Here is a 12,645-nt window from a genome sequence, read left to right as displayed (position 1 = left end):
CTGTCTGATTGCAATAGCAAGAGTTTCAAGAGCAATATTGAATATCAGGGAGGAAAGAGGGCATCCCCATATGGTGATTTTCTGTAATTTAATTATATCAGAAAGGAGATTATTAGCATATGTTCTTGCTTTAGGCTTAGTATATAAGAGATTTATCATCAGAATTTATTCTGGACTCCAATCCAAATCATTCCCTGGTATGAAAAGTTAGATCCATTTGACACAGTGCCTTGAAGCATTTCTGTTGTTTGCAGTATTAGGTTATTACAAAATAATCTGGTACCATCTACGTCATTCTTCCAAACTTGAAACCTAACAGATCACTGTGAACAATGATATCTGGGACGTTATTAATTCTAGATCTCATTTAAAGCTGAGCAAAGGTTTTCCAGTTACCACATAGTAATTGCCGAAATCAACATGCAGCAACTGTCTCACCATTTTCCCATGCAGGTAACACAGAAGAAATGTCATTATCGTACATTAGCTGAATGGCAGATAACAGGATGCAGCTAGAAGCACCTCTTGAATTACAAATAACTGATCCATGTTATCTGTCACATTAACTGTTAACATGAGGTAATTACTTCCATGTTATGAGAGTCATTTTATAACTGAGCATCTGGTTTAAGAGGGCAAGTAGGCACCCATTCAGGCATTATTTTATAAAAACAATCCACCTGATATTCAAAGTGATTTAACTGGGCAGGTGAGGTTAAATCGCTTCTGACTGCCTAAGTGGTGACATTCAGTGGCACTTAACAAGACAGTGCTGCTGAATATCAAACTGACCGCTCCTGCATTTTCCAGTTAGGACCGGGCGGTCTTTGGGTGGAGCTTGGGTAGACTGTGGAAGGAGTTGGGACCTAACAGATTAGCAGCCATATTTAGGCCACTAACAACTAAACAACTAAAGTTAAGACAGCAAAAAGCCTATCCTAATTTTGGTCGCAAAACTGACCGGGCACCAGTCTGAATATTGCTTCTCCAAATCACCCCTCCGTCCCCGTGATCCCGATCTCCCTCCATCTAACCCCTCACATAATTAAGATCCAAACTGAGGCCCCGCCCCGGGGGCTACTTGTAAATACCTGATGGTTTAGTGGGGTCCTATGGGCAGAAGCGAAGCCCTCTCACCCCTGCCTGTCAAGATAGCTGTTATAAAATGGCTGCAACAACCTCTAGTGGAAGCTCATGGTATTAAAAACACTCAGCACTGTGGGCTGAATATTGAGCCCAGTAGATGTGCCTGTGTCTTTGTAAAATCTTAGTTTACGTAGCAGAAATTGTGCCCACCTTGGAGGCGCGGACAGTAACATCTGCTTTCAAGCTGATGTAAACGTCTGACCTAAATTAATCACACAGGTGCATAGATTAGTGATGAATCTAGGAAAGAGGAACCCGAGCTATAGCTACGTAAAGCAAGGTTCCACGCTAGGAGTCACCAACCAAGAACGGGATCTCGGCATCGTTGATAATACATTGAAATCCTCTGCTCAGTGTGCTACGCTGGCTAAGAAACCAAATAGAATGTTAGGTATTATTAGGAAAGGAATGGAAAACAAAAGTGAGGACGTTATAATGCTTTTGTATTGGTCCATGGTGCGACCGCACCTCAAATATTGTGTTCAATTCTGGTCATCGTATTTCAAAAAAGATGTGGAGGGGCATAATCGAACGGGGAGCCCAAGTTTTCCTAAGGGGGTCCTCGCAGGATGTCCCCGCGAAGGGGCGGGGAAACCCATATTATCGAAACAAGATGGGTGTTCATCATTCGTTTCAATAATACGGTCGGGGATGCCCAAATCTCAACATTTAGGTCAACCTTAGAGGTGGTCGCCATAAATGTTGAGATGGTCGACCTTAGAGATGGTTGTCCCCGGTTTTCGGTCATAATGGAAACCAAGGAAGCCTATCTCAAAAATGACCAAATCCAAATCATTTGGTCATGGGAGGAGCCAGCATTCATAGTGCACTGGTCCCCCTCACATGCCAGGACACCAACCGGGCACCCTAGGGGGCACTGCAGTGGACTAACTGATGCACTAACTGAATGGAAAAAGCCCTTCTCTTACCGATCCCTTAGTGATTCAGAAAGGAACGGGCATGCATGAAGGAAATTGCATTCAAATGAGCTGCTCGCTGTTAGCTCATTTGCACACGATTTCCTTCCTAAGGAGGGTAAGCCAGTGCAGAGCAACCAAGCATTATGTGTGGCTGCTCTGCGCATGCTAAAGACGGCTTCGTACACGCAAATAAGCTGCGTGTATAATAGCCGTCTACAACCTTAAATAAATTGCCGTCTACAACCTTTAAAAAAGTGCAAGTCCAGGTGAAAACATCCAAGTGCTTGTCAGGGGTGTCTTGTCTTTTTTTTTTTTAGTATGGGTGAAGGATGTCCAAGTGTTAGGTGTCTCCTTTGCTATGCCTTTACCCTGCGACAGATAGTTGAAGATATCCAAAATATCCATGCCTCCAACACCCCCTTTATTTATTTATTTGGATCACAAGTAGCAGCAGTGGGATTTGAACTGGCCACCTCTGGATTGCAAGACCAGTGCTTTAACCACTAGGCCACTCCTCCACTCCACTTCCTGGGGAGGGGGGGGGCAGTTCAGGATGTCCAAAATGTTTGAAAGGATGTCCACGCCTTTGCTATGCCTCCACTAACACCCCCCCCCCCCCCCCAAGGACCTGCATACTGCAGCGATGGACCTGAGTATGATATTTGAGGCTGGCAAAAAAGTTTTTAAAGTTATTTTTTTTCAGGGTGGGAGGGGGTTAGTCACCACTGGGGGAGTCAGGGGAGGTCATCCCCGATTCCCTCCAGTGGTCATCTGGTCAATTCAGGCACCTTTTTGAGGCTTGGTCATAAGAAAAAATGGACCAAGTAAAGTTGGCCAAGTGCTCATCAGGTCTGTCCCAGTATGGCAATACTTATGTACTTATCATTTACATTCGTTTCAGCTAACTATTCTGGTGCTTCATTTCTATACATTCTACTGGCAAAGTTTATTATGGTGTAAACCTGTCAGTATTTTATGAGGCCATTCATACACATGTGACTACATATGCATGAAATTAAATTTATAAAATTAGTCCTAACTGTAGTCTCCACTCATTCCACACCATTCCCTGTCCCCTTTCGTGTTAGCTATTTAACCTGGGAATTAGCATGTGCTTTTAATGTAGACTCATGCTGTTGGCATATGATAATCTCCATGTTCAATAACAAATATAGCTTATCAGACAAGCCCCTCTGTGCACCAATATTTAGGCATACATTTTGCAGTCTACATTAATTAATGATTTGGGTTGAAAGTTCTTAACATATGAGGGGTCTTTACTGGCGTTTCCAAAATTCTGATCCGTAAAGGAACTGTCTACGTACCAGAACACAAAAACTTCTGATAGAGTTGATGTAATCTTGGAGATAGAATATCAGAAAAAAGTCAGGTAAATCTGTTCCAGTGACTTCCTAAGCAGCCTAGATTTAATTACTTTTTTAATTTCCAGCACAGTGACATTTTCATCCAGTACTGTAAAGTTTTGATCTGGTTGATGCAGTAATTTAAAAACTGATTGAAATCTTGATTAGAAGAAACAAATCTCAGAAGAATGTGACTCTGTGTGGCTGTCAAAGAATTGCTGTAGTGTTTCTCAATCTATATAAATTCTGCTACCTTCATTACTGGTTATTGATTGTTTTTTCTCTATATTCTTTTCTTCCTTTTAGATATTGTACCAAAAGATGTCATCTTGCCTTTTGAGAAGAGATGGAAAAACTAGCTTCCTGACTTAATATGGGAATTATATTTGTATTTCAATTACTAGTTTCCACTTCTAAGACCAAATTCTATAAATAGCGTTGAAAAATTAGCACAAAAATTACGCTTAGAGTCAAATTCTATAAATGGCGCCTTAAAAATTGAGGCAGAAAAACCATGCAGTTAGTGTGATTCTATAAACTAAGCCTAAAGTTAGGTATAGTTTATAGAATATGCTCATGCACCATTCTTGTGACTAAAATTTTGGCACACTCATTTAGGTCACCTAAATACCTGTGCCTAAGTTAGGTACAGATTGGGTATATTCCATAATAGTGCACATAGTTTTTTGAAACACTCACAACCTGCCCATTCTACGTGCACGGCCACACCCCCTTTTTGACTGTGCTCATTAAAATTTACGTGCACTGCGTTAGAGAATATGCCTAGGAAGTTTTGCATGTACATTCCTATTAAAGCCAATTAGTGCCACTAATTGGTTAAGTACCAATTATCAATGCTGATTGGCTTGCTAATCAATTAAGTTGTACATGCAATTTGGCCTTGTGTCCAAATTAGTGTGCACAGGTTAAGGTGCTATATATATATATATATATATATATATATATATATATATATATATATAATTTGAGGGGTAAGTGCTATTCTATAAGCAGTACTGAAAGTTAGGAACCATTTATAGAATACACTTAGCACTGGGCTCAGCACCTAACTGTAAAGATGAGGATTTACACTAAGTAAACCCTGGTGTAAATCTTCACATCTAAATTAGGCATGGATCTCCCTTACTCTATAATAGCATGTATAATTTTTACGAATGCCACTGTTCCATCCATAACCCTCCTTTGACTGTGCCCCCTTTTTTGGAGCCGAGCGTACAATTTATGTGTGGATCCCCATGACTAAAAATGCATATGCAAATTTGAATTAATGCCAATTAGTGTAAATTATTGATTATTAGCACCCAATTATTGGCGCTAATTGTCTTGTTAATCAATTAAATTGCATGCGCAAATTGGGTGCATTTTAAGCACCATTTATAGAATTTCAAGGCTGATGTTCTGTTGTTCCAGCCTTCTAATTTCTATATCCATGTGAGAGAGCTCTTGGTGTCTCTTCTTATATAAACCAAGGGAGAAGACAAAAATTTCCTCCTTTATACAGAAGCACCTTTAACCATATGCGCCGACTCCGTGGGTGCTGTGGGTGCTTGAGCACCCCCAATATTTTTAAACCTGCCCTTGTTGCCTTCCTGCTGCCCAGCCAGCTCTTAAAACTAATTTTACCTGAGTGAACGGCAGTGAAACAAGAAGAGTACAGCTGGCTCCGTGTTCAGCTTGTCCTTCCCTCTCAGCTCAGCTGTGGTCCCGCCCTCATTTCCTGTTTACGCAAGGGCAGGACGCTGAGAAGGAAGGAGAAGCTGAAGAGGGAGCCAGCTGTACTCTTCTTGTTTCACTGCCATTCACTCAGGTAAAATTAGTTTTAACTAGTCAAGGCTTTTTGATTTCATATTTTTAATTACTTTTTGAATGTTTCTTTGTGTCCAAAGGGTATGTACAAAGGTTTATTTGCTTTCCACAGGGGTGGATTTTTCAACAAGGGAAAAGATTTCTCTTCAAGGACCAAGGTGTGTAGTCCCTGCCCTGTAATCTTCACTATCAGTAGACACTTGATTCTTCCATAAAGCATGGACTTGCTGTATGTTAAAGTTTCGGTGAAACATCAATGTGCCATGACACCCTTGTTAGGAGCCACTATGTTATAAGGATGCTTTTGTAGCAGTGCCAGGAAAGTTTGTGAGGACTGAGAAGAGATTTGAATGTAGCTCCTGCCTTTTCAGTAGCTGTTCAAGGCTGTTACATTCAGGGCCTTTGGGGGTTTGCCTGGTGCTGGTGGGCTTAAAATCTGTTTGTACTTGAGGCAATGGAGGGTTAAGTGACTTGCCCAAGGTCACAAGGCACAGCAGTGGGATTTAAACACTGGTTCTCTATGTAATCCCCTAGGAAATCCCTCTACTACAGGACAAAGTTCTAGAGATTTCCTGTGCTTCTCTATAATGACTATGATGTTGAGGGGTGAATCCTGCAGGCAGACTTGCCTAGCCTGGCCCAAAATGGTGGGGTGTGGGAGACAAGTAGAGAGCAAGAACTTACTAGGGTCTTTGTTGCCTGTTCCACACAGATATCTGATGTGCTGAGTGGGAATCCCATACATGGAGTTGAGATGGTACTAACAGTCTTTAAAAATTACTTCTGCTGTGGAGCAGGGGCACTGTAGAAGAAACTTGTCTCCCAATATGCAAAATGAGAAGAGTAGTAGTGTGATACCCAGTGGGAAAAGGTCACCCCGGAGAGCCTTCCTCTTTGAGCTGGAGGCTGGTTCTAAGAGGGTCCAAATAGGGAAGAATTGATGGAGGGGACCCTATACAAACTGGCTACAGCTAGTCCACCTGGTCTAGGTTTGGGCAGATTCATACTGTTGAAGAATATGGAAATGATTCTGTTCACACTGAAACTTAGTGGACAAATAATTTCTTTTTGGAACTCTAAATATTGGACTTTTTTTTTCTTTTTTGTGTGTTTGGAATCACTCAAGTTTATACCTATTTCATAATTATTTTACCTGGTTCAATAAAAGCTAATGAAGTTCACTCCAGTGTCTGTGGATTGTCCCCCCCCCCCCCCCCCCCCCCCCCCCCCCCCCGTTGATATAGACCCGATGAGAGAGTGAGAATAGCCTTGTAGCCTACCAGGGCTAGAAGATGCAGAGAAATCCTTGAGCCAGATCTATTCCGGTCTGCATAGACAGGGGACTGGAGAGAAGATTAACCTGTCAGAAAGACAATAACCCTGCGTGCAGTGCAAAAGCAATAATGGAGTGGTCCAGTCAAAGCCAGACTTGAATCCAATGGAAAATCAGTGGCAAGACTTAAAGACTGCAGTCCACAGACGATCCCCAGCCACCCTGAAAGAGCTTGAGCCATACTATTTACTTATTTATTTGTTGCATTTGTACCCCACATTTTCCCACCTATTTGCAGGTTCAATGTGGCTTACATAGTACAGTCAAAGGCGTTTGCCCAGTCGGTGGATAGCACATACAAAGTTGTATAGTGATCGTATGAGGTATAAGTGGAGGGTCGTAATGGATGAAGATTGCGTGTTGTCCTGTTCGATCATAGTCATGCTGTGTTGGTAGGTGTAGAGGGTTACGTGGGGTCTTTGGGGTAGGCCTTTTTGAAGAGTTTGGTTTTTAGTGATTTCCTGAAGTTCAAGTAGTCATGGATTGTTTTCACAGCTTTTGGGAGCCCATTCCATAGTTGTGCACTTATGTAGGAGAAGCCGACTGCGTAATTTCAGAAGAATGGGCACAAACTGTGTAGAGCTGGTAGATACTTTTCCCAACTGCTTCATATCTGTTATTGCTGCAAAAATGGCCACCGCCAAGTATTGTGTCAAAGGGTGTGAAGGCTCAGGGGGAACAAGAAGTTTTATTGTTTTCTTATCAATTTGAAATTATTTATAGCATTATTCTTTACAAAAAAGTGCAGGCTATGTCACATAAATCAGTTAAAACAAGCTGATAGTTTAATGCATTTTGAATTGAATATATCTTTTTAGACAACAGTAAAATATTTACAAGGGTGTGAAGACTTTTGCACGGCCCTGTATCCTCCACCCCTCTAACTGTCCTGACCTGAGGAAAGAGGTTTTGGCCTTTGAAAGCTAATTGAAAAATGTATTTAGTCCACTAAAATGATATTACCATATTTTCCATTTTTTCTTTTATTTGTATTTGTTAACCTATAGTATAGTGATTGAAATTTGCATCTCTTTATATTTGCACAGTACAGGGGGACTGAGGGGTGGGACTGTTCAGGGAAGTCCTGGTGCAGGTTGCAGGCAGCCTAGTGGCGCTGCCACTGCCCAGGTGAAGACTGCAGTAGACAGAATTTTAAGGTATTGGGGGGGGGGGGGACTCACTGCCCGTAAAAAAAAAAAATTCAGCACCCCCAATCATTTTGAAAAGTTGGCTCCTATGCCTTCAACAGCATCCCTACTATGTAGCTGAAGAATAGTTTTCACTCTTATTGTTTGAAAAAGAAAATGGTTACAAGCATGTTGATTGACCTAGTTAAAAACTGGGTTAGCGAGAAGTCCAGCACTGAATTTCCAAACACAGGTTGTTGATGCAGTTTCAAAATGAGTGAGCTTTAGACAGGAAAACAATGGCAGAATCTGAAATAATGATGTTATGAATAAAAGTATGTTCAGTGCAGGGTCCTAGGTGTTCAGCTATGCACTGAATATCTGAGCTTAATTTAACTTAAAAACTGCTTACCACTATGGGCTCAATATTGGGCCCTATATTCTTTTCCTAAAAGGAAGGAAGCAGAAGTTTGTAGGCAACATGGATCGTTTACTAATAATCCTCAAATTCTATATATTGCGCCCAATTTTCGGCACCAAAATCCAAGTGTATTTTAGAACAACGTGCGTAACTTAATCGGCTTAACAAGCTAATCAGCGTTGATAACAGCTCTTAACCAGCAATAATGAGCACTAATTGACAATAATTAGAATTTATATGCATAACTCACTAAGGGGTCCTTTTACCAAGCTGCGGGGGAAAAAGGGTCCTGTGCTAGTGGCGGGGGCCATTCTACCGCAGCAGGTGAAATAGCCCCCAGACCATAGGTGCCGGTTTAAAAGGCTTGGGGATGCTAAGCCTCACCTGCTGCAGCAGGATGGATCAGCTATGGAGTCCCACTGCTCTGTGTAACCAGTTGTAGAAATTGGTTTATGGTTTAATTTGTTTACCTTACTGCTGGGGGAGCAGGAGGGGTTGGCTGGAGGTGTCCTGGGTTGCCAGGGAGATATTTAATGAGGGTGACTTCCTGATCTGCACATGAGCAGCTCATACCAAAGAGACTTGCACTGACACCTAAGGACAAATAGCAGCAGAATCGGATACTGGGCCAGCATGATCAGAAAAAGTAATCAGACAACAAAGGTAGAAAAGATCATTTTATTTTCATTATAGTGTTTGGAATATGTCCACTTTGAGAATCAGGTGCTCAACATTAAAAGTTTATACTTATTTACTTATTTATGGCATTTTATCCCACATTAAACATGAATTAGGGTGTTTTGTGGCTCTACATGAGAATTGTGATGATATGATCCCTTGTTTCATATTGTTGAAGTTCTGCATTTTCCGTATGAGTGGTATATTGGTGCATTAGGTTCTGCCCAGTGTAATATTTATGGTACAGTAAGGTTCTGAGTGTGTTTTTGCACAAAGATTTGCAGTGTTTTGCAGTTGAGCGATTGTGGTTAGAATATGCTTTGAGCAACCACTTTATTCTTTGACATATGATACATATCTAATATCTAAATTTAAATATGATACATATCTAATATCTAAATTTAATAAAAGGTATTAATTGTGACTTTTATTTTTATTTATTTATTTTTTCTGCGTGTTATCAGACAATTATGGATTTAAGCTCCACCCCTGGCCCCACCCCTAACCTGCCTCTAACCCCGCCCCCTTTACCCTCCCCAAACAGTTGGGCCACCGACCGCCTATGCCCCAGACACACATGGTCATGCAGTAAGAGAACTCTTACCACATGGCCATGCGGGGTGGACCCCTTACTCTCACTACTACTACTATAAATCACTTCTATAGCGCTACCAGTCGTACGCAGCGCTTTACAATTGAACATGAAGAAGACAGTCCCTGCTCAAAAGAGCTTACAATCTAAATCAGGACAAACAGACAGGACCAAAAAGGAGAAGGGAAGGACAGACAGAAGGACACATAAGGATAAGATAAAAGTTACAAGTCAGGAGTCGAAAGCACCATCAAACAGGTAGGCCTTTAGCCCGGATTTGAAGGCAGCCATTATCACCCATTGAGATGACAATAAGGCAGTGGCATTCCTAGGGTGGCTGATACCCTGGGTGGATCACCGATGCGCCCCCCCCCCCCCCGGGTGCAGCGCAACCCCCCACCCCCAGCGAAAGGACACCCAGCGTGACCCCACCCCCGGCGAAAGGACACCCCCCCCCCCGGGTGCATTTTTACCTGCTGGGAGGGGTGCCGCGCGCCTGTCTGCTTCGCTCGTTCCATGCTCCCTCTGTCCCGGAACAGTAATTAACTTGTTCCGGGGAAGAGGGAGCACGGAATGAGCGGAGCAGACAGGCACGCAGCACCCCCCCCCCCCCAGCGGCGTGCACCCGGAGCGGACCGCCCCCACCCCCCCCCCTTGGTACACCACTGCAATAAGGGCACCTGCGCTAACCCAGCAATAACTAGGTAGCGCACGTTGATGCCTGATTACTGCTGAGTTATCGCTGTGCAAGCCATTTCTGGAGATTTTCTTTTTCCCCCAGAAATGGCGTGCACTCGGGGTAGGACGTCCGCCGTCAGTCACATTGGGCTAGCGATAGTTCCGGAAGAGCGAGTGGTAAGCCCACGTTGGGCTTACCGCCACTCTGTAAAAAGGTCCCTAAGTTTGATAGAGTTTGTATTCTGTAATGAACTGCACCTAAATCCTAATGCATGCAGCCAAAAAGGGGCATGGCTATGGGCAGAGAAATGGGCATTTCATGGGCGTTCCAAACTTTACACGCACTGTTATAGAATATGCTCTTGTGTGCCTAAATCTATGCACCAGTATTTATACCACATTTCCCTTGGTGTAAATGGATGTGCATAGTTTTATGCATTGTGATGTCAACTAAGCGTATTCTGTATACCACGCCTAAATACAGGCACCGCTTACAGAATATGCTTAGGCTTAAATTTATTCCACGCTGATTTTTAAGGTGTCATATATAGAATCTAGCCCCATAGGTGTAAACTTTCTGACACTACATTGTGATATGCAATCTAGTATCAGACCAAGAGGCTGATTGAAATTACCACCCAAAATATTTGTGATATTCTCGGGACCCAAAAATTCTGGTGAATCCACAGAGGGATATCCAGTTATTAAAAATCTCTAGATCAGTGGTTCCCAATGTGTGGTCCAAGGCCATCACAGAGGTCTGAAGAGCACAGGAAAGAAAAAAAAAGCTATTAATAAGGCTGAAATCCACGTGGACCCTGCAAAGTAGCAGCAGCGGCACTGACATCATCAGTGGTAGCCTCAGGGCTTTTTTTGAGGGGGTACTTGAGGGTACGTTTTTCCTTTTACTTGCGTAGAAATACATGCGACAGAAAGTTCCTGCTTGGTAGAGCATTCAATGCAACATCCTTGCTCTTTACAATCTGATTGTAATTCAGCTGTTTCATCTGTTCCAACTATTACTACTACTAAAGTTGATAAACCCCTGATGCAGGCCGGTGTGGCCGAAACACGATTCGTGTCGGGTTTTTATTGATTTTAATAAAGACATTGCTTGGGAAGACATCACATGAGAGAGGACTCTTTTTTGGATCCACTGTGTGTACCTGGGGTACTGAGTACCAGCATCTTTTCTATTGTCTGTTAAAATTGACCCATGAACCCCGAGTTTTAATGAAAGAGCTCAGGCTCTACACAACAATTCTGCCTTGTCATAGATTCTGTGACTGGTTGCAGGGGGCCTGGCTATTGTGGAGGTGGGTCCCTCAGTGATCACCCCACCCCCGAAGAGTGTCCTTGTATTTGAGTACCAGCACCTTTTTTTGCTAGAAAAAACGCACTGGGTAGCCTTCCAGAGATCAGGAACAGCAGTAGTGGACAAAGGATCAGAGGTACTCTGTGAGGGCTGGCAGCAGGAATGGCAGTGACAGCAGGATTAATCTTACTACTACTACTTATCATTTCTATAGCGCTACTAGATGTACGCAGCGCTGTAATCTTCTTGGTGAGCACTCAGTAATTGAAGACTAAGAGATGCAGTAGCTTTTTAAACCCTAACCGCCCAATATACAAAGCAATTTAAATGGCCCAGAGAAGTTCCTGTTCTTTTAAATCAGTTGTCTGTGGCTAACCACAAATATTCAATGTCACTTAACTGGTTATTGCTGCTGAATATTTGTAGTTAGCACCTGTGTCGTGTGTCGATAGCAGTTAACCTGTGGACATTCCAGGGGCACAGCTGGCACTTATGCAGTTAAGTGTCGATTATGGAAATAAAAAGAGCAGATCATTAATAGGTACACAAAAGCTTTTATTCGTTGAGTAGTGAACTTATTGTATCACCCAACACAGGCTGTGTTTCACCCAAAAGGGCTGCATTAGGGGCCACAAGATAATAAATAAACAAAATATAAATATAAAAGCAAACATAATACAAAATCAAAAATAAAATACAACTTAAACTTAAACGTAACTGCTTAAATTTTAGCGGCCAAGTTACAACTGGATATTCACTGCCAGAGAATGGACATGGCCTGGCAGTGAATATGCATGAACACAGCCAGCAGTGGATAATAAAAAAATGACTGCCCCCGGTTCAATATCTAGCCCTAAGTTCTCAACCACCTGCAGGGATTGATGATCGAGGGCAGTCTTTCCCTTAACGCACCTTCTCATCACCTTCAATGCGGCCTGTGCTGACAGCAATGCCAAACACCATCCCATCTATTCCATGGTGACTTTGCTAGGTATTGGGCTGCTCGTCTGCCACCTCACGGGAAAAAGAGGTTGGGGATATGCAAAGGCAAACAATGTTTGGCTCATTTGACCTTTTTAAAATGATTTTCAGACTTTCCAGTTAGTTTCATACATTAATTTTTCAAAGCACATTAAGGGGCCCTTTTATCAAGCTTACAGCAGCTTAAAATGGCATACCGCAGGAAGCCTTAGGCGGAGACTGGGCATGTCTATGCTAATCAGCTACATTACTGCACGCTAACT

The sequence above is a fragment of the Microcaecilia unicolor genome, chromosome 2, assembly GCF_901765095.1.
Source record: "Microcaecilia unicolor chromosome 2, aMicUni1.1, whole genome shotgun sequence".
Lineage (NCBI taxonomy): Eukaryota > Metazoa > Chordata > Amphibia > Gymnophiona > Siphonopidae > Microcaecilia > Microcaecilia unicolor.
This window is presented reverse-complemented; position numbering follows the sequence as displayed.